Source organism: Lepus europaeus, chromosome 12, assembly GCF_033115175.1.
Source record: "Lepus europaeus isolate LE1 chromosome 12, mLepTim1.pri, whole genome shotgun sequence".
In the NCBI taxonomy this organism is placed as follows: Eukaryota; Metazoa; Chordata; class Mammalia; order Lagomorpha; family Leporidae; genus Lepus; species Lepus europaeus.
Genome location: NC_084838.1, coordinates 5,304,936 through 5,331,111, shown reverse-complemented (window position 1 = coordinate 5,331,111; position 26,176 = coordinate 5,304,936).

Below are 26,176 nucleotides of genomic sequence, written 5' to 3'. Positions count from 1 at the left end.
GCTACGCCACAGCACCGGTGGAGGGGAGCGAGTTCCAACGTGAATCCTGGAGGGGCACACACCCTACCGGGGGCACTGGCGCTGAGGCCTAAAAGCTGGGGAGGGGGCAGACAGCGAGGAAGAGGCTCGGCCACGCTCACACAAACCCCTGCCCTGGGCCCATTTTACGGATCAGGAAACTGAGGCCCGGAGACACGGCTGCAGGACGGAGGGCGCCGTGGGAAGCGCCCTGGGCTGCCCGGGCGGCCTCTCCGCCCCGATTCCCGCAGGGGCCGCCCCGGGGTGGACACAGGGGTCGCCTGGCTGGACCCCGCGGTGGCTAACACGGCTGCACTGCCTTCCCACGCCCCTCGCGAACACGCGTGCCTGGCCATGCTCTCACGCAGGAGGTCTGGCTCGGCCGGCCCCCCCCTCGGCGGGGCGGACCCAGTGCTGCGGCGGCCACGCGCCTGCGCGAAGCCCCGCACCCGCGGCCGGGCTCCCAGCATGCACCGGGCACGTACGCATGCGCCGTGCCTCCCGCGCGGGAACCGGGACCTCGCCTCCCTCGGGGCTCCGGCGAGGGACGAGGCCACGGCGCCCGCCCCTTCCAGGACACACTGACGGCTCCGGGAGTGGCCCCGCGAGAAAGGGGCCACGGAGACGCGCGAGGACGCTTCCGCCTGCAAGGAGCGTCCGCGGCAGGGACACCGGACCTGACGGACGCCAGGGCGGAGCCGCGCCTCAGGCTCTGCTGGCTGCGTCCTCGGGGGCAGCGGAGAGGCCGCGTCCCTGCTGGAGCCCCGCGGGAGAGCGAGGGAGCGACCGCGCCAGCCCGGAGGGGCCACGCCGGCATCACGAGATGCTGTGCGCTGATTGGCTTAGACCAGGGCTCGTGAGCCAACCAGCCTTTGAGGACTAGGCTTAGCCACAAGGCCCGCCCCCTGGAGCTGGATTTCGCCCAATCCGGTGCCTGCTACACTCGCGGGGGTGGGGCCGGGATGGAGATGGATGTCTGGAGGCACCACACGCATCAAGAGGGAGGGGACTTGTTCTTGATTGACAGCTTTGGGGTCGGGGCCGGAACCCGAGCTCTCCCTCTGCCGGGCGCAGAGTGGGAGCGGCTGGGCGCCCCCTCTGCGTGTCCGCTCGCGTGCAGGGCGTCATCTGTGAAACTTGTTCACGGGATGCTGGGCAGTGCCCCACTGAGCCAGCAGTCGAGCAAGCAAGCCCAGGCCCGTGGAGTCACGTGGGGGGCTCTTAGGTGGGGGAGGGTCCTGGGCCTCCCGGGGGTCCCGGTGCCCTCGCCAAGCCCGGGAGAGAAAAGCGGGGGCTGGGGTCGGGCTCGGGCTGCCCCCCATCGGAGCCCGGGTCCGGCCCCGCGCCTGGGAAGATGCGGGCGAGGGCGCAGGTGCCAGGCCCCTGCCGCCCGCGGGAGACCGGAGGGGTCCCTGGCTGCGGGCTGAGCCAGACGGGAGGCCTCTCTTCGTGCCCCCTGCTCTCTGTTGCCTTTTAAATAAAGCAGCAAAAAGGGGAGGCAGATGGGGGCTGAGTGGGAGAGGGAGCGGCGGGCGGGGTCTGCCCTTGCCCTCGGCGCCGCAGCCCTGGGCGGCATCCAAGCCTGGGTTTCCATCGCTCTAGGCCAGCAAGTCTGGCACAGCCGCTGTAGGGACTGAACCAGGGACAGCGCGCAGACCGCCGGGGCCCACCCAGACGTCACACCGAGCCCTTGGGCTTGCGTTGTGCTATTTTTTAAAAGGTTTATTTATTTATTTGAAAGGCAGTTACAGAGAGAGACCTTCCATCCACTGGTTCACTCCCCATGTAGCTGCAGTGGCCGGAGCTGGGCTGATCCAACGCCAGGAGCCAGGAGTGCAGGGGCCCAAGCACTTGGGCTCATTAGCACGGAGCTGGACCGGAAGTGGAGCAGCTGGGGCTTGAACCGGTGCCCATATGGGACGCTGGCATTGTAGGCCATGGCTTAAGCCATTACACCATAACGCCGGCCCAAGCCTCCGCATGGTAAACCATGTCTCCCCCACCGTCCTCTGATGTGTGGGGAGCTCTGGCTTGGCGCATGGGGGAGATAGGCCAGTGGGGTGATTTCGGTCCGTGGCAGCCTCTTTGGGGCCCTGAGGGCCCAGCCATGTGGAACTCAGCTGTGCTCCTGAGTCTGTCCGTGGCGCGGGGGGGGGGGGGGGGCTGAGACCCTCTCTGCCTCCAGTGTCCTCCCGGCCCCTTGGCGCGTCTGTCCTGGGGCCCTGAGACCCCCCTCTGCCTCCAGTGTCCCCCACACCCCCACATGGCCATCGTCGCTTCCCCGGAGGTGTGAGCCTCTGTCCTCAGCGCTGGACATCGTGCCTGGACACGGGGCACCTGACACGTGGGAAGCTCACTCAGCACTGGAATGGGCCAAGGGGCCCCCTCCCCCCACGTGCCCACAGGAATTCAGTCAGAGACCATCCCCCCGAAATCCAGGGTGCCCTGCCTGGCTGGGACGCCAGTGGGCTAAGAGACCCCAGCAGCCTGGCTTGGGGCCAGACGAGAGGGGTGTTTGGCGACAGCAGTGTGCGGGACTCCGGCTTCTCAGCTTGTCTCCGCCTCCAGCCAGCGGTGCGGCCACAGGCGCCCTCCGTGGCTCAAGGGCAGTGGCCCCTGGGAGCGCAGGAGCCGGGTTCCTGACCCCCCGGTGCCCTGGGTGGAAGGCACGATGTCCAAATGTTTGCCTGAGAGGCCTGTACCCCCAGTTCCAAGCCCAGATGTTTGCCTGAGAGGCCTGTACCCCAGTTCCAAGCCCAGATGTTTGCCTGAGAGGCCTGTACCCCCAGTTCCAAGCTCAGATGTTTGCCTGAGGCCTGTACCCCAGTTCCAAGCCCAGATGTTTGCCTGAGAGGCCTGTACCCCCAGTTCCAAGCCCGGATGTTTGCCTGAGAGGCCTGTACCCCCAGTTCCAAGCAGGCCCCGCTGCCCCCCGCTGCGTCGCCCCAGCCAGCTGTCACTCAGCACCGCCCAGCTCCGTGGGCTTGCCGGCCTCCCCACTCTGCTCCTAGGCGCAAAGCGACCTTGCAGAGAGCCCACGGCTTCCGCTTCCCAGGAGGCTGATGGCAAAGGACCAGGGGCAGCCAGGGGCTCCCAGCCCAGCCACTCCCACCTCCTTGTCACTCCCCTCCTGGAACCCTCCATGGCTTCTCCCTTTCCTGCTACCCCTGTGTCTATAAACAGGAGGCAGAGAGGCTCCCCCCGCCCCATCTCCCAAAGCTGTGCCTGCTCTCAGTCTGGGTAAAGGGGCAGGATGGCCTGTGGCTGGGCGGTCAGGACCAGGGTTCATCTGGGTGGGTAGTGACCAGGAAGGGCACGGGGAAGGTTCTGGAGGGAACAGCCCGTGTCCTGCTCCTGGGGACGCGGGTGGCCCTCAGGGAGGTCTCCAACCAGCATAAATGCCCAGGGACGGCTCCCCTCACTGCAGACCAACCCCGGAATCCCCGCCAGCCCCGCCGGGTCAGACGCGGGGCAGCAAACAGCCCCACCCCCTTCCAGAACACAGAACTCCAGCCGCTGCCCGGCACCCACGGGGCAGCACCTTCCATCTCTGCCTGCCGGCTTCTTCCTGAGTCCCCAGAGCCTGGCAGGGCCCAGGGCAGGGACGGGGTGGCCCCGGAGTGGGGGTGGCCCCGGAGTGGGGCTGGCCCAGCAGCTGGGCTGTGTAACCCGAGCCCCGCCAGGCGGGTTTCTCCAGGGCAGGACCCCCCTCCGGCTCTGGAATGTGGCCTGGAGCCAGTGCAGGGGGTGGGGGGTGACAGGGCTTTGAAATCCTGCTTCCTGTACCCCTGCCGCGGGCTCAGCCACAGGCCGACCCAGGCTGCCCTCCCAGCTTCCCACAGCTTAGGGACCCGCTGTTGAGGGGCAGCAGAAGTCTCCCCTGGCCTGAGTCTGCTCCTGGATGGCTGCCTCCCACTCGCTCCCCCTGCCAACCCCACCCCGGCCCGCTGGCACCATCCAGGGACCAGCCCCCACTGGCTGAGTTACAGAGAGGCAGAGGCAGAGAGAGAGAGGTCTTCCGGCTGCTGGTTCACTCCCCACATGGCCACAACAGCCGGAGCTGAGCCGATCTGAAGCCAGGAGCCTCTTCCAGGTCTCCTATGCAGGTGCAGGGGCCCAAGCACTTGGGCCATCTTCTATTGCTTTCCCAGGCCACAGCAGAGAGCTGGATCGTAAGTGGAGAGGCCGGGACTCGAACCAGCGTACATACAGGATGCCGGCACTGCAGATGGCGGCTTTACCTGCTGTGCCAGCCCTGTGGCTTGTGTTTTGACTTCACAACACCCCCACTTCTTGAGAGCAGATCACCCCCGCGGGCGGGGTGGGGGGGCTGCCAAGATCTCAGAGCAGGGGAGCCGGGGAGAGGGGGCCAGGGGGGACGCAGCTTTCTGCCTTCAGGTTTCAGGGGGGCAGGAGACCTCACACAGGGGGATCAGGGCTGCAGTGCGGCCCCACACACAGCAGTGACACACGGCGACACACGCTCACACACGATCACCCCACATGGCGACGCACACGCGCACCCTAACAGCTGAGCCCCTGCAGCGTCCCCTGGACAGCCCCAGCCCCAGGCTGCTGCCACCACTGTCCCAGGAGACTGCGGTCCCCACCCCCTCCCCCCTGCTGTGGTGGTCCTGCCCTTGCTGGCTGGCATCTGTCCTCCCTGACGCCCCCACACCCCACCCCCCAGCTCCCATCTGCACCCCTGCCCCAGACACAAGGCCACCCCAAGGCCAGGCCGCCCCCTCCAGGTGCCAGGACAGGTCGGCCAGGAAGTTCCCCGAGCTGACCTGGGCTGGGGTCCCCTCAGAGGCCTCCCCCTCTCCACGTAGCTTCGCAGACTTCACCCACACTGGCCCGGGGTCTTCCTGGGGCACTGAGACCCTGGACTGTCCTCGTGTCCTGGTCCCCAGGGCGTGGGTGACAAGTGAAGGAGGGAGTGAGCGTGTGAGGGGCTGCCGGGGGCCACACACAGACAGCACGGGCAACCCTGCAGCTGCGGCTCGGGGCCACCCCCGGGAGACGCCGTCCAACCTTGTACTGGTCGTTATCTCCATGCCTGGACCTGCCTGCTTCGTGAATAATTAAGGTCAGAGTCTGACCTCGGGCTGACCTTGAGCCCCTCTTCCATTATTAGTGGCTTCTGGATCCTGGGGAAGTCCTGTGCCCACCCGCAGTGCCCAGGGCTCCTGCCCCCACCCCCCAGGGCTCCTGCCCCTCCCCCACGGTTCTCCTTGCCAAAGCCCAGAGAGCAGAGCTGGAACTTGCCTGCTGGCCGCTGCCACCAAAGAGAGACCGGATCCGGCTCCCCCCGCCCTGGGCCTAGGACGCCCCGCCAGCCACACAGGGAGGATGGGTTCTGCCCGACTGTGACTCGGGCCATGGACACAGGTACGTGTGTGACCACTCACTGGGACCCCGGAGGTCACCTTGTCACGCGCACGGCAGGGCTTCAGAGCAGTGACAGCCGGAAAGCACACGGTGGGGTGGGCCAGGGCCTCTCCAGGGTCAGGAGGACCCAGGCCCCGTCTGGGTGGCACAAGGCTCCCGGGCTGCCACATCCTGGGGGTGCACGCTGGGGGCAGGTGCACACAGGGGAGGGGCGTGCCCCTGCCTGGAGCAGCCGCTGCCCCCCCCCCCCAGCCTAGCTGAGCAGAAAAGTGGCAGAGAGGCGGCTGGAAGAGCGTGCGCAGGGCCTGGCAGGAGCACGGCCTGCAGTTCCGTTGGCTCGGCTGGATGGCGCCCAAGGAGCTGCGGCAGGCAGCCGGCCCTCAGACGACGGGGAGCAAAAGGCCGGAGCCTGCCGGCCACTGCTGCCGCTCCAGGGACCAAGGCTGGCGCTCAGCAGGGACCTGGCAGCGGTGGCCAGGGGCTGGGGAAAACTGGCCGATCCTATGGCTTTCCACTTCCGGCCGCGCCGGAGTCGCGTGGGCCCGGGGCTCCTGTCCCCACCTGAAGCAGTCAGGAAAACACATGGGAACCGGAGAAGGAAGCGCCGACAGGGTGCAAGGAAACAGCGCCTGGCGCTCACCCGGGGCTCCGCCGGACCCCAGAGCTCGACACGGGTGAGGCCTGGGGGGAGTGCACGGGGGTCTGTCTCCCAGTGGGCAGTGATTAAGCCGGGACGCCGCCCTCTGGCCTCCGAGTGCCTCCACTCCCCAATCCGGCTTCCTGCCCATGCGGACGGCTCAGGGGCCGGATCCCTGCCCCCAGCTCCTGAGCCCTGGCCCAGCCCTGGCCGTCATGTCGCTTAGGGAGCAGAACCGTGGGCGGGAGCTCTCTGTCTGCATTTCTGTCTCTCAGATAAGGCTTTAAAACAAATAGTAATTAGCCTACCCTGGGGATGGCTCTGGACCCACCAAATATTTGTTTATTTATTTGAAAGGCAGAGTTGCAGAGAGGGGGAGAGACAGAGAGAGCTCTTCCATATGCCGGTTCACCCCTCAAATGGCCACAACAGCCGGCTCTGGCCGAAACCCGGAGCTTGGAACTCCATCAGGGCCTCCTACGTGAGTGAGGGGCCCAAGCACTTGGGCCATCGTCCACTGCTTTCCCAGGAGCATAGCAGGGAGCTGGATCGGAAGTGGAGCAGCCGGGACTTGAACCACTGCTCATATGGGATGCTGGTGTCCCAGGCGGTTGCTTCACCCACTGTGCCACAACCCCGGCCTCTGGACCCTTCAGAGAAAACGCAAAGCAAGGACCCCCCCCCACACTAAAGGGTTAATTGGTTCCTAAGTCACCTAAATGCTTCCGAACATGGCCCAAGATTTATGGACACAAACACATTCACAGCTCACAACGCTGGACCTCCAATGGGAAGTGACCAGGCACGCGGGGGTGGGGGGAGGACACGGAGGCAGCAGATGACGGGCCACTGACACGGATCGCAGTAGACACGGGTGTTGGGGCAGCCACTGCCATGACTGTGCCCCGCTACTCCGAAAAGCTGAACAGGGCCGGCCGAGCTGCCAAAGACCCCAATTCAGTGTCTGGAGCAGAAAGCGCCGGGGTTAATGGACGAGGCCGAGAGATCTGGAAGTGAAAACCGCCCCATGACAGAGGACTCGCGGGCAGACAGCCGACGAGAGTGGCAGGTGGCTCCAGGCGGCCCGAGCCTGTGCAGCTGGGACCCACAGGGGACAGAAGTGATCCCGGAAGAGAAAACGGCTGCGATTTTCCAAACTTGGTGACTGCGCCGGAGAAGTTCAGCAAACCCCGAGCACAAACCCTGGGTGAGCGACTGCTTGGGAGGGCGAGGGAGGAGGACGCGGCCGCAATGAGGCGTCCTGGTGCCTGGCTGAGGACCATGGCTGGGCTGCCCTTCCCCGAGAGCGGACCAGGGGCACGGGACGAGAGACTGGGGTGGCCAGCGCCTGTGTGGGCTGGGGGACCCGGGACAGCAGGCGAGGTGGGTCTGGCAGCCGGAAGGCAACAGAGGTGGGCGCAGAAGCCCAGGAGGAGACGGGCATGGTGGGCAGGGCCTGGGAGAGCAGGGGCGGGGCGGGGGGCCGGCCAAGGACGCCTGTGGGTTACACAGGAAGTGGAGTGGGCTGGGCGTTGCCCTGTGGCACGTGAGACCCGTGCATCCCACGTCGGAGGCCCAGCTGGGTTCCAGCTGCTCAGCTTCTGACCTAGCTTCCTGCTAACGCATCCTGGGGGCAGCAGGTGGCGCTCAAGTCCCTACACCCCTGCCGCCCACACGGGAGACCCGGATGGAGCTCCTGGCGCCAGCTCTGGCTCCTGTGGGCATTTGGGGTAACAAGCCATCAAATGAAAGTTTCTCTCTCTCTCTCTCTCTCTCTCTCTCTCTCTCTCTCTCTCTCTCTCTCTCTCAAATTGAAAATCAAAAACACTAAACAAACAAAACCCCACAAGAGGCAGAGCGAGAGAGCCACCTGGGTGGCCTGAGCTGCGAGGACTCCCCGGGGTCAGAGCGTCCAGGCAGAGAGGCCGGGGTGGGACTGGGTATAAACTGGCAATGCCCCTGCCTGGGGCACAGTCCTGCGAGGCTGGCCGTCGGTGGGACTGTCACAGGATATGGGGACTGGGGGGGGGGGGCAGACAGGAGGATCCCTGGGGAGGGCAGGAGCTACGGGGACAGAGAGGTCTGGAGGAGGGGAGAGCTCACGGTCCCTCCCAGGGGCACGGGGATGGGTGGGCAGCAGACAGGGTAGACGCGGGAAGGACTGGACTTGACCCTCGCAGGGGGGTTCTGGGCGGAGCACAGGGCAGGGGGCGGGGCCAGGCATGCTGCAGAGGCTGGTGTGGTGGGCCCGAGGGACCCTCAGAGCAGGAAGAGGGGGACACTCCAGGAGATGCAGCCGGTGTCAGGAGGGGGCCCAGACACGGGGCTGACAGGAGAACAGAGGGGACGGAACTAGGGGCCAGGGATAGACGGGCAGGGGCGGCTTCACAGGCTGCATTGTGTGTGAGCGCATGCCAGGAGTGGTGGGGGGGAGAGCAAGAAAAAGCAGGCGGTGGGGTGGGGGGGAGAGAGAGAGAGGGCTCTCCACCCCCCAGGCTTCATCACTGCCCCCGGGGTGCAGCTGGAGGCGGCTGCCTTCCCCGTACCCCGCCTTTCCCCACAGCTCCAGCCACCCAGGGGGCCCTGGCCCGGGCCCAGCCCAGGCCTTGGAGCCAGGGCCCTGGAGAGGAGAGAAAGTTGGGCAAGGTGGGGCGCAGGTGGGAGGCGCGCACAGCGGCCCGTGAGCTCAGAGGCCCCGAGCGCCTCCCTTGGCCAGGGGCCAGGGCACACCTCCGCCCGCTCTGGAGGCCACCTGCTGTCTCCTGCCCCCCCCCCCCGGCCCCCCGCATGGAGGCCTAGGGGAACGGGGAGGGGGCACCTCCTTGAACCTCAGCTTGGGGTGGGTGGCAGCTGGGGGTCCAGCGGCCACTCAGCGTCCCCTGCCAGACCTCGCCCGGTTTCTGTGTCCTCTGTATCTGAGCTGAGACCTGGGCTGGCCCTTGGGCAGGTGGGTCCCCGACACCCACATGGGAGACCTGGATGGAGTTCTGGGCTCCTGGCTTCAGCCTGGCCCGGCCCTGGCTGTTGCAGGCATTTGGGGAGTGAACCAGCCAATGAGAAATCTCTGTCTCCGTCTCTGCCTTTCAAATAAATAAAAATAAATTTTAATGAAATAATTTGATTAAATTATTTTTAATGATTTATTTTGTTTATTTGAAAGGCAGATTTACAGAGAGGCAGGGAGAGAGAGAGCGAGGTCTTCCATCCGCTGGTTCACTCTCAGCCAAAGCTGAGCCGATCTGAAGCCAGGAGCCAGGAGCTTCCTCTGGGTCTCCCACGCGGGTGCAGGGGCCCAGGCACTTGGGCCATCTCCCACTGCTTTCCCAGGCCACAGCAGAGAGTAGATCAGAAGTGGAGCAGCCGGGACTAGAACCGGCGCCCATATGGGATGCCGGCGCTGCAGGCAGCAGCTTTACCCACTACGCCACAGCACCGGCCTCAATTTAACTTAATGAATTGAAAAAATAATGTGCCTGGAGGCACAGGCAGACACAGCACCCGCAGAAACGTGTGTGTGCGCCTGCGGGGCGCTGCACCCAACACACACGGGGCCGAGGAGTCACACAGGTGCACAGGTGTGCAGGAGACGGTGCACCACGTGCTGGAGCACCTGTCAGCCGTGCGGGTGCCTCCCCGGAGACGCCCATCCCCAGGTTTATAAACATTCGGGAAATACTCATCTCCACACCAGTATGCACTGACAACATATACACAGGCACGTGCAGGACACGTGTGGGAGCATGCGCACACGCATGTATACATGTGTGCACAGTCATGTGATCTAGAGCTACCCACACATTCATGCGTATACACAGAGACTCAGCCACCCAGGCACAGTCAGGCCCAGGTCCATGGTGGACACGGACTTCTGTACACACAAACACACATGTGCAAACGCACACGCGTCCTCATACGTGCCCAGAAGCTCATAAAAGCCCAGCGGAGGCAGCCCCCCACCATGCTGCCACACACAGGCACAGTCACACATGTGCGTGCTCCTGGTCCATGCCGATGCGGGGCGCAGAAGTGTGCTGGTGGGATGCCCGGGCTCAGAGAGAGGATTGCCACGGCGTGCCGTGAGGGTGGGGGCTGCCGAGAGCCCCATGGGCCGGTAGTGCGGAGGGAGAAGAGCAAGCCTGGAACAAGGCCGGGCTGGAGCTGCCGGCCGGTGCGGGGGAGGGTTGATGGGCAGGGAGCTCCTTAGAGTTCATTTCCCTCCCCACCTCCACCCAGGGGCCGCCCGGTGCATCCACGGCAGGTGGGCCGCAGGGGCCAGCCGAGGAGCAGGAAGGAGAGGGTCCGCTCGGAGCCTGCCTGGTCTTGGGGCCAGTCTGGCTCCAATCCTGGCCCTCAGTCCTGGGAGCCGAGGCCGCGTCGTTGAGGTTGTCTGCCGCTTGCTTTTCTCTCCCGACCAGTGGGCAACCAGGGGGTTCCGGCGCTTAGGTGCGGGGTGGGGCCAGGAACAGGCCAGGGAGGGGTCACCAGCCTGGACCCCCTGGGTGGGCGTGGTTCCCCTGAAGCCTCACTGCTGTCTCTTGTGCAGTGGCAGGTGGGCACCTGCCCCCCAGGCTGTCATCTGGGAACTCAGAGGAGGGCATGGGAGCCCCTTCCCCGCTCACACCCAGCTTCTGAATCCAGGGCCAAAACATCCCCCACAAGGCCGGCATTGGGCGTGTGGGTAAAGCCGCCACCTGCAGTGCCGTCATCCCTTCGGGCACCGGCGCCGCTTCGCATCCTGGCTGCTCCTCTTCTGATCCAGCTCCCTGCTATGGCCTGGGAAAAACAGCAGAGGATGGTGCAAGTGCCAGGGCCCCTGCCACTCTCCGGAGGAAGCTCTTGGCTCCTGGCTTCAGCCTGGCACAGCCCCAGCCATTGCAGCCACTTGGAGTGAACCAGCGGATGGAAGATCTCTCTCTCTCTGTGACTCTGACTTTCAAAATTAATCTTTTTTTTTTTAAGATTGTTATTTATTTATTTGAAAGGCAGAGTTACAGAGAGGAGAGGCGGGGGGGGGGTGAGGAGAGAGAGAGAGAGAGAGAGAGAGAGGTCTTCCATCTGCTGGTTCACTCCCCAAACGGCTGCAATGGCCAGAGCTGTGCCGATCCAAAGCCAGGAGCCAGATCTTCTTCGGTCTCCCACGCTGGTGCAGGGGCCCAAGCACTTGGGCCATCTTCCATTGCTTTCCCAGGCCACAGCAGAGAGCTGGATCGGAAGTGGAACAGCTGGGACTGGAACCGGTGCCCATATGGGATGCCCACACTGCAGGCCAGGGCTTTCCCCGCTACACCGGCCCGTGTTTTTTTTTTTTTTTTTTTTTTTTTTTTTTTTTTTTTTTTTTTTTTATGCTTAAGAGGCAAAGACAGAGAGCTCCACCCTGTCTCACTCCCCAAATGCCTGAACCGGCTCTAGCTGGGCTGTGACTGCATCCGGGAGCCTGAACTCAAGCCGGGTCTCCCATGAGGGCGATAGGAACCCATCACGCTGCCTCCCAGGGTCGAGCACCTGGCAGCCACCGTGTCCCCCAGGAAGCAGGGGCCGGGCGGGGGCACAGCCTGTCCTCAGCTGGGCCCACAGCTCTGGCACACAGCAGGTGCTCCGTGGAGATGTGTTGAGGCTGAGAGCCACAAGGCTGCGGCTGGCGGGCAGGCCGGGGGCCCCAAAGGTGCCCTGGGGGACGTAAGGTCTGACCCCCTCTTTGTAGAAGGCCTGGGGAGGGACAGACTCAAGGTCCACACTGGTGAGTGGGGGGTCAGGATCAGAAGTAAGGTCCCTGACCTGCAGCCCAGCGCTGGCTCAGAGGGGCCCTGCTCTGGGCAAAGACCCTCCCACCCTGCCCACCCCTCCTCTTCCCCTGCAGAGAGGGACAGCAGAGCGCCCAGGCTCTGGGTTGTCACTCCCACCGCCCCTGCGGTGCCCAGCGCCCACCTCTGGCCTGTCCTGCCTCCCATCACCCTCACCCCGCGCTCAGAGCCGGGCTCCCGAGTCCTGTGGCTGGCGCGCCCTGGACAAGGCGCCTCCCTCTCTGTGCTTGGTCTCGACCAATCTGTAAAATGGGCACGCAACACCTCCTCCAGTGGCACAAATACAAAATAAACTCTCAACCGCTCGTGGGCCGGGAGGCGGGGGGGGGGGGACCCTTAGCGAGCGCAGGTGTTTTTCGGGAACCCTCCTAGCGGCAGCCTCCCCGGCTCACAGGGGCCTAAATGGAGGCCCACAGGGTCCCCCCCCCCCCGAAACCGCCGCGCCCCTGCGCTCTCGCCGAGGGGAGGTCGCGCGCAGGCAGCCGGGCAGCGGCAGGGGGCGCCCGGACCCGCGGGTCGATGCGGCGGCTGGACGGGCGAGGGGCGCAGGATGGGGAGGCCCGCCGCCCCCCGCCCCCCGCCCCCGCCCCCAGCGCAGCGGGGCCCGGCCCGGGCTGCGGCCGTCAGCGCCGAGCGCGGCCCCGCGGCCCCGCCGAGGGATCGATAACTAATTTCGCCGCCGCAGCCGCCCCAGTTTTTTCCCGATAATTGCGCGCCGGCAGCCGCGAGCGCGGCCCCCAGCCCGGCGCGCCGCCCCGCCCGCGCGCGATCAATGGACGCCGCCACCGGGCGGCAGGAAAACTCATTTTTCTCGGGCACTGCGGCTCCCGGCGGGCGCGGGGGAGCTCCGCCTCGGGCCGGGGAGGCGGGAAACTCCCGGGTCTTCGCTGCGCCCCTCCTCGGGCAGGGGCGTGGCCCGGGCCTTCGACGCCTTGGGGCAGGGGGCTGGACGGGCCGGGCCCCTGTCCCCGTGGCGGTAAAACGCGCAGGCTCCGGGGCCCGTGGGCTCTCCACCAGCGCCCGCCGCCGCGTGCCTCAGTTTCCCCGCCTTCCCAAAGGGGCCTGGCGCGGCCGGGGGCGGTGCCCCGTCGATGGCACTGCCCTGGGCGCAGCCCGGCCCTGAGCACATACTAGGTGCCCGTGTAGGCCCTGCGGCGACCGGGCCTGGACCGCTGCAAACGGGACAGAGGAGGTGGGGGGGGGGCGCCGCGGCAGGGCAGCCCCCAGGCCCAGGAGGCCCCGCCCGAGGCCCTGCCTGCAGAGCTGGGAGCCGCAGGCTGTTCAAGGTCGCTGGAAACCTGCCGACTTGGCATTGACAGGGGAGGAGGGAGAAGCCAGCAGGGGCGGGGCGTGGGGGTGGGAGTCGGTGGGAGGGCCAGCGGCAGGGGTAGGGGCTGAGGGCACCTGGGAGAAGGGGGTGCAGTCAGGCAGAGCCAGGGGGATGGCCCCGGGGTCCCGCGGGGACAGGTGGGGGCACTCGGGCGGCCGCCTACCCCAGCGGGCGGGGGGCTCACGGAGGCACTTGTAGGGGCAGAGTCCCCGGGCGGAAGGGCCCAGGGCCTGAGATGGGAGGGGAAGGGGCTGGGGGGGGGCATATGCCTCTGAGAGCCGGGGCTGGGGGTAGGGCTGGGGCGGGGCTTGGGGCATCCAGTCTGCCCACCAGCGCCCACTCCATCTCCGGGTACAAAACTCTGGCCCAGGAGGCCCAGGGCGCCCATTGGAGGGGTGCGTGGGAGAGGCAGGGCCGGGAGCTCCCCCAGGGGCTGCTGGGGAGGGGGGTGCTCCAGCACTGAGCAAGCCTGAGGGCTCAGCCCTGTCTCCCTCCCCCACCCACCCCCCTCCCCAGGCTGCCTGCGCCCAGCCCCACTCGGCAGAAGGGCCCCCGCCCCAGGGTTGGGCTGGGATGGTGCAGCCGCTTGGTGTGTGCGGCAAACATTCAGTAAACACCCAGTGCCCACTGTGTGAGAGGGGCATGGCCTGGGCCCCCTCCTCCCCATCCCCCACCCTCACCGCAGCCCCCCCCCCCCCATTTCTTCACTTTTCTTCCCCCCTGCAGTAGGGAGTCAGGACTGCCCTTGGCCATCTTCGGCCTTGGCTGACCAGTGACGGCTGTGGCCTGAGACAGGGTGGTCCTCAGGGCCAAGGGTCTTCCCCGGGGGGTCTCCCAAGTCCCTCAGTTCCCAATGAAGTGAGATGAAGACCAACGCTCACCCCGAGCCCCGGGGCAGCAGGCAGGACGTGGGATGCGCTCAGGCCAGCTGGCCGCCGTGCCCCACGCCCTTGGCTAAGCCTGACCAGCCTGGATTCCCAACCCACCAGCTCTGTGCCTCAGCTTCCCTACCTGTAGAATGGGCATACAGGCACACCCAGCCGGACCGCCGAGCCCTCCCGGTCTCACACGGGCGGCTGCACCATCACTCGTACCTTCCTGTCCGTCTAGACTTCCCTCTGTGCCACCCAACAGAGCGCAGCACCACAACACCCAGAATGTCCCCAGCCTGGGGACGTGGGGTCCTGGCCCCCTGGCCTCGGGCACAGGGCACATTTTACAGCCGGGCTGCACACAGCGGGCACTGGTGTGGTCTGCTCAGTGCAAAACCCGGAGCCCAGAGCCAGCGGCCAGCCTCTGGTGCCGCGGTGCGGGGACGAACTATGGAAATAGGGGGGCCCCTTCCCATGGTCCCCGGGGCTCCAGCTGTGCCTGGAGTCTCTGCAACTTGGGTTTGTCAGGCGAGAGGTTCTGTTGCCGGGGGAAGGGGGCTCTGGCAGGCAGGCACAGGGCACGTTCCACCCCACTGACCTCCAAGCTGTGACCTCATTGGATCACATGGCGGCGGGGGGCTTCGCGCCAGGACCCTGGGCCAGGGGACAAAGAGGAGAGTGGGTCACTCACCCCAGCAGGCCTCAGTGCCCCCTCTGTGGGAAGGCTTGGCCAGCTGCAGGAGGCCTGGAAGGGGCAGGCAGGGAGCGCTGGGCGGGCGGAGAGGGGCCCACTTCCCACCTCCCTCCCGGCTACACCTGTTGATCCAGGTCCAGTGCAGGCCCGGACAGGCTGGGCGCACCCCAGGCCCTTGCTTCCTGCTCTGGGGCTCAAGGCTGCCACAGTGGGCAATGCAGGCACACGGGCTCAGCTGCTAGCGTGGGGAGGGCGGTGTTAATACCCAGAAGCCCACCTTCTCCGAGGCCTGTCCCCCAGCCGACGTGCTCCGATGGTCCCCAGGGCGAGGGGGGCAGGGGAAAAGCCTCACAGAGCAGTGAACTTGGTGACACCTGCTCTGTCACTCGTGCCCCTGGGAGTCCATAGCCACAGGCACCTCCACTTTCATATCCAGCCTGCCCTCGGCAGAACCAGACCAAAACAAGGGTTAGGAACACAAGCGTGCCCCCCAAAGTCACCTGTGGAAGTGCCACCCCCCAGGACCTCAAAGCCTGGCTGTGTGGGGGTACAGGCTGCTGTGTTCCGCCTGGTGTGCCTCCCCCACGTCCCTGCCTGGACCCCAAGCCCCACAGAGGGGCCTTGGGGGGGGGGGGACATAGGGGCGGGGCTCAGGGTGGGGCTTGCCCTTGGGAGTGGGATCTGGGCCCTTACCTAAGAAACCAGGGAGCCACTTCCACCAGGTGAGGGCGCTGTGTGTGAACCAGACTCTGGGGGTTCTGCCCTGCTTCCAGGACTATAAACAATTAACTTCTGCTGTTTATTTTTACTTTTTTAAAGATTTATTTACACACACATAGAGAGAAAGAGAGACAGAGAGAGGTCCTCCATCCGCTGGTTCACTCCCCAATTGGCTGCAATGGCCAGAGCTGAGCTGATCCAAAGCCAGGAGCCAGGAGCTTCTTCCAGGTCTCCCACGTGGGTGCAGGGGCCCAAGCACTTGGGCCACCTTCTACTGCTTTCCCAGGCCATAGCAGAGAGCTGGATCAGAAGTGGAGCAGCTGGGACTCGAACCGGCGCCCGTATGGGATGCTGGCACCGCAGGCAGTCTTAAACTACTGTGCACAGTGCCAGCCTCTGTTTGTTTTTTTGTCAGGCAGAGTGGACAGTGAGAGAGAGAGACAGAAAGGTCTTCCTTTGCCGTTGGTTCACCCCCAGTGGCCGCTGCGGCCAGCGCATCTCGCTGATCCGAAGCCAGGAGCCAGGTGCTTCTCCTGGTCTCCCATGGGGTGCAGGGCCCAAGCACTTGGGCCATCCTCCACTGCCCCCCACCCCGGGCCACAGCAGAGAGCTGGCCTGGAAGAGGAGCAACCAGGACAGAATCCAGCGCCCCGACCAGGACTAGAACCCCGGGGTGCCGGCACTGCAGGCGGAGGATTAGCCTAGTGAGCCACGGCGCCGGCCCCCTATTTGTTTTGTTCTCATGGCCTGAGAGCCCCAAGACAGGACTTTACGGTGTGATTAGAGGTTGCTGGGGTGGCCGCTGGTCCATTCTGGCCCCTGTCCTGATAAGAAGAGGGGTGGGACATGGACTTGAGACCCCAGCCTCCGAGAGACGCCAGCGCTGCTGCCCTCAGCTCGCTTCAGAACCGTGAGCCCATAAAGGCCGGTCGTTGGGGCCAGCGGCCCAAGGCCCCCCAGAACTCGCGCCAAGGGAATGTGCTCCTCTAATCCCGTTTGCCAGGAAACCCAGGCGTCTCCCGGGCCCCACGGCCAGTGTGTGACAACCAAAGGCAGCCTCGGGCAGCACAGGGCAAGCTCTTTTCATGTATTTATTTTTAAAGATTTATTTATTTATTTGAAAGGCAGAGTTACATAGAGAGAGGCAGAGAGAGAGAGGGAGAGAGAGAGAGAGAGGTCTTCCATCTGCTGGTTCATTCCCCGAATAGCAGCAATGGCCGGAGCTGCGCCAATCTGAACCCAGGAGCCAGGAGCTTCTTCTGGGTCTCCCACACGGGTGCAGGGGTCCACGCACTTGGGCCGTCCTCCACTGCTTTCCCATAGCAGGGAGCTGGATCAGAACTGGAGCATCCGGGACTTGAACCAGCGCCCATGAGGGATGCTGGCACTGCAGGCGGCGGCTTTACCCGCTACACCACAGCACCGGCCCCCCAGTGCAAGCTCTCGCCCCACCTGTGCAGGGAGCCACGAGGGGGCTCCAGACCCTCTGCTCCTGGTTCTCCCAGGGGCTCCCCGCGGGGATTGGGGAGCACCTCCCCCCTCCTGCATCCAGCCTTGTCTGAGGCGCCTCCACTTCCGGCCTCTGGGCCTCCGCTCTCGCCGCTGCAGCACTGCGTGTCTCCCGCTCATCCCTCCCCTCCCCCGCCTCCTCTGAAGGCTCCGCTCCCGCCAGCTACACACACAGCGCACACCCGCGTGGGCACACCCGGCGCACACGCACCCTGGCTCAGCCGCTGCAGGCTCTCTCCTCCCCATCAACTCTGCTCTTGGAGTCCACACCCCACCTGCCACCACCTGCAGCAGGTGCGTCTGAGCTGCACGTGGTGGGGACTCGGCTCCATTTCACACCCAGGAACCACAGCCCAGAGAGGGGAGGGGCTCTGCGCGCCCACACAGCAGAGTGGGGCAGCTGGGGTTCCGCCTGGCTCAGCGCCAGCCTCCCTCCTGGACAGTGTCCTAGCCCTTCCCAGAGGGCAGGCACTGGGCTCCTGCAGCAGGGCTGCCCCGCCCCCACCACGCCCTGGTCTTCTCCCTGTGGGTTTGGCCTGCCGGGGAGCAGGCGTGAACCTCCGCTGGCTCCACATTCACTCCTGAGCGGCCCTGATGCCCAGGACTAGAGGCGGGGCCGGGGGGGTGGGTGCTCTGCAGGGCCCCTTCCAGGCTCCCGCCCCACAGGGAGGGGGCGGCACTGGGTCCGTCCCAGGCTCCTCCTTGGGCAGCAGCAATGGAGCATGGAGCCAGACCGGCCAGAGCGCAGGGCCTGGGGCAGCAAGCGCGTGCAGTGTCAGTGACACGCCGCCTGACAAGGAGGCCCCCCCGTAGACGGTGTCGCCCAGTGACACGGTGGCCATCTTGGGCGGCAGGTGCACTCCGACGCAGTTCGTGGAATGCACCTGAGCTGTTAGCCACAGGCAAGTATTCCTCTCACACGCGGAACCTTCTGATGGCGACAGAGGCTGGGAGAGGGTGGTAGGGCTGCGGCCACCCAGCGGGGGTGGAGAGAGGCTGGGGAAACCCTCCTGGGGGTGGGGACAGGGGAGCCCTAGAGCCTGGCTCTGGAGGAGTGGCAGCTACCTGGGGAAGAGGTGAGGGACCCCACGGCAAAGGTCCTGTCCAGGAAGGGGCATGGGGGGCGGGAGGGGCAGGGAGAGGTCCCAGTGAGCCGGGGGCCGAGGCTCCCAAGGACTGGGCTGTGCAGGGTCCTGTGGCCCTTCCCAAGACTCCTGCCTGTGAGCCGGTGTTTAGCTCAGTGGCTAAGATCCCCGGGGGCCAGCGCTGTGGCACAGTGGGCAAAGCCACCACCTGCAGTGCCGGCATCCCAATGGGTGCCGGTTCAAGTCCCAGCGGCTCCACTTCCAATCCAGCTCCCTGCTGTGGCCTGGGAAAGCAGCAGAGGATGCCCCAAGTCTTTGGGCCCCTGCACCCGCATGGGAAACCGGGAAGAAACTCCTGGCTCCTGGATTCGGATCGGCACAGTTCTGGCTGTTGTGGCCATTTGAACACTGAACCAGCAGATGGGAGACTCTCTCTCTCTCTCTCTCTCTCTCTCTGCCTCTCTGTAACTCTGCCTTTCAAATAAATAAATAAATCTTTAAAAAAAAAAAAAGATCCCCATGTGCCACATCAGAGACCCTGGTCCGACCCCCACCTCCTGGTCATGTGCACCAGGGGGGCTGGGGGCTGCAGTGATGGGGACCGGGGTTCACTTTCCAGCCACTGGCTCTGGCCCAGCCCAGCCCTGACCACTGCAGGCACTGGGGAGTGACCCAGGGGTTGGGAGCTCTGTGTGTTTCTCTGCCTTTCAGATAAACAAATAATAAGCAAATATATATTTGAAAGTCAGAATTACAGAAAGAGAATGGAGACAGAGACAGAAAATCTTCCATCTGCTGGTTCACCCCAAAATGGCCACAACAGCTGGGGCTGGGCCAGGCTGCAGCCAGGAGCTTCCTCCGGGTCTCCCACGTGGGTGCAGGGACCCAAGCACTCAGGCCATCCTCTGCTGCTTTCCCAGGCCATTAGCAGGGGGCTGGATCAGAACTGGAACAGCCAGGACTCAAACCTGCGCCCACAGGGGCTGCCGGGACTGCAGGTGGCAGGTGGCAGCTCCATCCGCTGCGCCACCGCGCCGGCCGCTTATAAACAACGTGCCTTTATCTGCACAGATCTGTGCCTTGCAGAGTCCTGCACCAGCTGCTGCCTGGTGGAAAACAGGCCAAGTGCAGCAACAGTGGAATGAGAGGTGGGTGCCGTGCCCGGGCAGCAGGCCTGGGGCTGCATCGCTGGCATGACCCCTCAGGAAATGGTCAAGGCCCAGGTCTGCAGCGAGCGGGGCCAGTCACAGTCACAGCGAGCTGGGGGAGCTGGGGCTGCAGACAGAGGCCCGGGAAGAAGCGCTGGCCCTGGTGCTCTGCTGGTTCATTCACTCGGCACTCACAGAGCACCTGCTGGGGGCCAGGCACTGTGGGGGGGCAGAGAGGGGCCAGGCACTGTGGGGGGGGGTAGAGAGGGGCCAGGCACTGTGAGGGGGCAGAGAGGGGCCTGGCACTGTGGGGGGGCAGAGAGGGGCCAGGCACTGTGGGGGGGCAGAGAGGGGCCTGGCACTGTGGGGGGGCAGAGAGGGGCCAGGCACTGGGGGGGTGCAGAGAGGAGCCTGGCACTGTGGGGGGGCAGAGAGGGGCCTGGCACTGTGGGGGGGCAGAGAGGGGCCAGGCACTGTGTGTGGGGGGATGGGGGGGGCAGAGAGGGGCCAGGCACTGTGGGGGGGGCAGAGAGGGGCCAGGCACTGTGGGGGGGCAGAGAGGGGCCAGGCACTGTGTGTGGGGGGGTGGGGGGCAGAGAGGGGACAGGCACTGTGGGGGGCAGAGAGGGGCCAGGCACTGTGGGGGGGATGGGGGTGCTGAGAGGGGCCAGGCACTGTGGGGGGGCAGAGAGGGGCCAGGCACTGTTGGGGGGGGATGGGGAGCAGAGAGGGGACAAGCACTGTGGGGGGGGGCAGAGAGGGGCCAGGCACTGTGTGTGGGGGGATGGGGGGCAGAGAGGAGCCAGGCACTGTGTGTGGGGGGATGGGGGGCAGAGAGGGGACAAGCACTGTGGGGGGGGGCAGAGAGGGGCCAGGCACTGTGTGTGGGGGGATGGGGGTCAGAGAGGGGACAAGCACTGTGGGGGGGGGGCAGAGAGGGGCCAGGCACTGTGGGGGGGGGCAGAGAGGGGCCAGGAACCGTGGGGGGCAGAGAGGGGCCAGGCACTGTGTGTGGGGGGATGGGGGTGCAGAGAGGGTCGGGGACACCCGTGCTCCTGTTGGGGATGCACTGGGGACGCAGCAGGTGGTCCTGGCTACAGGGGCCATTATGGGAGACAGGGACGGAGGGGACGATGATGGCAAACCAGATTACCGAGCCTTGGTGCCGAGCCTGGCAGGTGGCAGGCGCCCGTGTGCCCCTGCACGGGTGAGACCAGGGTGCGAGACGTGGCAGGCCCTGCCTCGTCCCCTACCCCTACCCCAGTTTGCTCTGCCCCCTCCTGGGCTGACCCTGGGCCCAGACAGGAGCTGGGATAAGGGTGGGGGAGGCGGGGCAGCAGGGCCCAGGCTAAGTGCACACAGTGGCCTCTGGTGACCCTGGGGTCTTGGCCCCGCCCCCTCAGGGGCGTGGTCTAGGCTGGGCAGATGGGGGTCCCGGGGAGGTCACGGCTGCTGCTGCCCGCGTCGTCTTCCCTGTCAGCCCCCAGCCTCGCTGCCCTGCCAGCACACGGGACCCCCAGTACACTGCCCGGGGCGGGAGCTGCCGGAGGGAGTCCAGCCCTGTCGGTCACTTGTGCCTCACGCCCACCCTGCACTCTCTCACACGTCTGGGCACGCGCGTCCACGCTCCTTCATCCAACAGAAGTGTCCAGAGCCCTGCTCTGGGCCGGGCCCCACGCTGGGCAGTGGGCACAGGGCAGGAGGGGCCGGGTCCCAGCTCTCCAGCGGTGACCACAGACTGGGGCGGGGGCGGGGGCGGGGGCGGGAGCCGGCGCTTGGCCGCCTGTGGGATGCTCAGGTCTGTTCTGAGTGCCTGGCTTTGAGCCCAGGCTCCGGCTCCTGTTACTGCGGCCCGGGGGGCGGGGCCGCCATGATGGAGGAGGTGATCCATCCCTGCCGCCCACAAGGGAGGAGTGGGTTCCTGCTTCCTGGCCATTGCAGCCTTATGGGGAGTGAACCAGTGGGTAGGAGATCTCTCTCTCTCTCTCTCTCTCTCTCTCTCTCCTCTCAAACACATTGTTAAAAATTTTAAAGGGGAAAGGCAACCCCAGTAGGGGGTAGCAGTCAGGGAAGGCTGCCTGGAAGAAGCCACAGCTTTCCCAGACCGGAAGACCGAGCAGAGCTCATCAGTGAGATGGGAAAAGTGTCCCCAGACAGAGGCACAGAACGGACGAGGGCCTGGACGCCCACAGAGGGTGACCGCCACTCCAGGAAGAGATCTGAGGACAGAAGGGTCGCCCCGTGGGCACAAGGGGGCGGGGGCAGCAGTAGGCTGAGGCTGGGCAGGGTGCGGAAGTGTGCGGAAGATTCCAGCTTCCCCTAGGGCAGGGGGGTGGGGCGGGGACAGGTCAAAGGTGAGTTTCAGGGTGCTGTTTGGCGCACACGCCTGCGTGCACACACAGGGTCCCCGGCCCTGCCTACCTGCATGCCGGCGCCTGTATGGACCTGCACAGCCGGGGCCGCAGCGCCGCACCCGGGTTCCTGGCCCTGCCCTGAGCTCCCCCAAACGCGGTAGCTGCTCCAGCCCTGCAGGGGAGTCCTAACCTCCGCAGTGCAGGAGGAGGGAGCTGAGGCTGGGAGAGGGAGAGGAACCTGCCCAAAGCCACACAGGATGACCGGGTGACCGGGTGACCCCCTGGGTGACCGGGCCGAGCTGACAGTGGGCCCCCGCTGGGCCCGGAGACCCTGGAGGAGCTGTGCTTTTTCAAGACTCCCTTCATTGCTTTGAGGTCCAGTTTCCCCGGGGGTGGGGGGAGGGGGGCACAGGCAGATGCCACCGAGGACTCCTCTGCCCTCCCCCCAAAGCAGGGGCCCCTCTCTTCCCGGTGGGACACCGGAGCTGGCTCGAATGGGGGCAGGGCTGGCGCCGCCCCGCTGTGGCCTGCACAGTGTGGACTTTGTGTCCCCTGAGTGCTGTCTCCCCACCCGCTGAGGCCGGGGGAGCCAAGGCCAAGGGGTCGGCAGCCCCAGTGGCCGTGGGGGCACGTGGGCAATCGCCCTGTCTGTTGCAGCTCTTGAGGCCACCGCGTCCCCTGGCTTGTGGGCCTGTGCGAAGCCAGCATGGCGGCGACTCCGTGTGTCCAGGGCCTCTGTGATCCCCCGGGGCCGCGGACTCCTGGGGGCTGGCAGCGCACTTCCCATGGGGAGGGCCAGGATGACCCCAGCCCTCCGCCTAGTCACGTGGTCCTGCGGCTTAGGAGTGGGCGGGGACGTGGGGCCCAGCCTGTGCAATGGCAGACCTGGGGCCGCCTCTCTCACGGACAGAGTCAGAGCCCACCTGGGTCCTGGAGAGAAGGTGACACGGAGGCCAGCAGCCGCGCCCGCGGCTCAGCGGGCCCTGGCCAGCGGGCAGTGGATCCTTCAGCAGTAGTGTCCCATCTAGGGCTCCTCCCACTTAGCCACTGGCTCCTCCCCCAACCTCCCTCAAGGCCTCCTGTAGAAAAAAAAATGTAAGAGGTTTCTTCATCTGAAAAGCAGTTACACAGAGACCTCCCATCTGCTGGTTCATTGCCCAAATGCAGCAAACAGCTGGCTCTGCAGGTTGCGGCCAGGAGCCAGAAATTCCACCCTGGCTCCCATGCGGGTGCCGGGCCCAAGCATTTGGGCTTGGCCTCCACTGCCTTCCAGCGCGCTGTTGGGGAGCTGGGTCAGAGGTGGAGCAGAAGGGCTGGCGGAGCGGGTGGGGCCGCCGCCTGCAGGGCCGGCATCCCATACAGGCGCCAGTTCTAGTCCCGGCTGCTCCACTTATGATCCAGCTCTCTGCTGTGGCCTGGGAAAGCAGTGGAAGATGGCCCAAGTCCTTGGGCCCCTGCACACACCTGGGAGACCCGGAGGAAGCTCCTGGCTCCTGGCTTCAGATCAGCGCAGTTCCGGCTGTTGCAGCCATCTGGGGAGGGAACCAGTGGATGGAAGACCTCTCTCTCTGCCTCTGCCTCTCTCTAACTCGGTCTTTCGAACAACCTGGAAGGCTGGTGTGGCAGGCGGTGGCTTAACCTGCTGTGCCAATGCTGCCTGTCCCATTGAAATCTTAGCTCGCACCGTGAAGCTAAAGAGGCGGAGCCCTGGGAGGTGACTGGGGCTAGATGAGGTCGCCAGGGTCCAGGCCCCTGATGGGACAGAACAGGGGTGGGGGAGGAGCCAGACAGACACAGGTGCACGCGCTCCCGGCTCCGCGCTGCTCAGAACCCTGCTTGCACTTCCAGGACCGCGGGTCTTTTCCTTACGGGGTGGCCCCTCCTCGGGTACGAGAACGGGGAGCACGCCCCCTCCTTCCCCTCCCAAGCTCCCTGCACCCCAGCTACTGCAGCAGGGCCCCTGTCCCTAATCCAGGCAGGGGACCAACTCCATCTCCATTCTCATGACCCTCTGGCTCCGCCCCCAGCAGGGGTGGCCGATGTCTGCTGGTGCCCCAGGGTGGTGGCAGGGTCTCGGTTCTGGTCCAAAGGAGACCGCATAGGAAGGTGTCCCCGGATGTCACAGCCGCCATCCCCCTGCCGAGCAGAGTGCGGGGACCTTGGCCACGAGGCTTCCCAGGGCACAGCCGGAAACCTGCAGGGACCTGGGCAGGGCAGCGCCTGGCAGGTGGGCGGCCAGGTGTCCGGCCAGAGCTGGGGAGGGGACGTGGGAGGCGGCACCGAAGCTCCTGCGCACAACCAGGAAGCCAGACTGGACACCAGGCTGCACGCATGGGCATCGGGCCCTCAGCCCAGGGTGGGGGAACCCAGGCAGGAACCCAGGGCCCAAGGCCTCCTCAGCCGCACCACGCTGGGCCCTGGGCTTCTCCGTGGCCTCAGTTCAGCCAGAACTACTGCTGCAGCCAGGCTGTAGCCGGTGCAGGAAAGGCCTGGGGATGGGGGAGGAGCACCGGGGATGGGGAGGGGGGAGGGAGAGACCCAGGGATGGGGGAGGGGCTCCAGGGATGGGGGAGAGGCCCCGGGGATGGGGGAGGGAGAGACTCAGGGATGGGGGAGAGGCCCCGGGGTGGGGGAGGAGCACCGGGGATGGGGATGGGGGAGGGGCTCCAGGGATGGGGGAGAGGCCCTGGGGTGGGGGAGGGGCACCGGGGATGGGGATGGGGGAGGGGCTCCAGGGATGGGGGAGAGGCCCCGGGGTGGGGGAGGGGCACCGGGCAGGTGCGGGAGTCCCAGGAGGAGGCTGCAGAGCCAGGGGGTCAGGCGCTGGGGTCTTCCATCCTCCTGGGCTGCTGCCTTCTGCCTGGCTAGTCCCCGAGGCCTCTGAGCCCGTGGACCCCACTGCTGAAGGCCGCTGTCCAGGCTGGGCAGGGGAAGTGTGGGGCTGGCCTCAGGGAGGCCTCCCAGGGAAGACACCCCCCAGGCCCCCAGGAGAAGTGGGACGAGGTGGGGGCCAGGGCGCCCAGGGCAGGGGGGCCCTTGGGTGCCTGGGGATGGGGACACCCTCCTCCTGCCCCCCTTCCCTCCCCCTGCCTCCTCCCCTTCCCCCTCTACCTTCCCACTCCCTCCCCCCTCCTCCCCCTGCCCCTCCCTTCTCCCCTGGAGCCCCTCCCTCTCTCCTTCCCCTCTCCCCCCACCTCCTTTCTTCCCTCTCCCCTACCCTCCTTCCCCTCTCCCCCTCCCCCTACTCCCCCACCCCCCCCACCTACCCACCCACCCCCCCCCCCCCCCCCGGCCCAGCCTAGGCAGGCTGGACCGGCCCCAGCTCGCACTTTCAAGTCTCCTCGCCTCCCGGAGTCTCCGGAGCAGGAGCTGTGGGCCGCGGGGCCGGGCTAAGGCTCAGCTCGGACTTCAAAGCCGGCGTCCGCTGCCCCCAGCCCGCCGCCCCAGATCCATTGCGGAAGGGGCGGGCAAGGCGCAGGGGGGTAGGTGCAACCCGGGCACCCCTTTCATGTCGCGGAGCGGGGAGGGCCCGGCCCACTGTGGGGAGCTGTCCCCAAGGGGCTGTGAGACCACAGCTTCCCCGACTGCCTGCCCCCCCCCGGGGCACCTCTGGGCCTCTGAGGTGCACCCAGGGCCCGGGGAGGGCCCTGCACTCCTGTGGAGTAGCCCCTCAGGCAGGCCTGTGTCCTGGGAGGATCCCACAGCCTCGCGCGCACACACACCAAGGTGCCCGGCACCCCAGAGTCCACCTTCTCAAGGGGCATCCTGCCGGGGGTCCTGGACCACAGTGAGAGAGGCCCTGGCCCTGGGCCCGGGGAGCAGATGCAGGGGGTCTGCCTCCCAGCGCCAGGCCGGGGGTCTCCAGCAGTGCCAGGACAGCTGGGCACGGCCACCATGCTGACAACCCCCATTTACAGATGGGGGCACTGAGGCCCTGGGCGGCTGCCTGCAGATGGAGGTGGAGCAGGGCCCCTCCCCCCAGGGCGCTCCCTGGGCGCCAGGCCGGGACCCAGCTCCACACCAGGAGACCCAGGCACAGGGCCCGAGGGCAGGGCCCAGGTTTCCCGGGAAGGGCTGAGTCAGGATGTTTCCTTTAAAATAAGATCTGTTTGCCTGTGCACTCCCCAAATGCCTGCAACAGCCAGGGATGGGCCAGGCGGAAGCCAGGAGCCCGCACCTCCAGCCGGGTCTCCCCCAGGAGCTTGGGGCGGGGGGCAGGATTCTGGGCCATCTTCCCCTGTGTCTGCGGGCACCTTAGCAGGGAGCTGGGTGGGAGCTGGAGTAGCCAGAACTCAGACTGGCGCTCGGATATGGGGGCGGCTTTAACCTGCTGTGCCCAACACCACGCCTCCCCGGTCAGAATCTGCACCTGGACCCCAGCCTGTCGGGCTCCTGACTCCCCCGCCCCACGCTGGGACCAAGAGCGCTGTGCTCCCCACCCCCTCGGCTGAACAAAGCCCGGCAGAGCTCCCTCCCGCAGGGCCGCTTTGTGCTGCCCCTGATCTGCCACCAGGGGGCAGTGCTCCCAGCCTCCCCCGAGGGGCAGCAGGTGCACCCAGGCTGGTGGGATGGGACCGGTGCCCAGGTACCCAGCAGACGCCACCCCAGCCCGGAGAT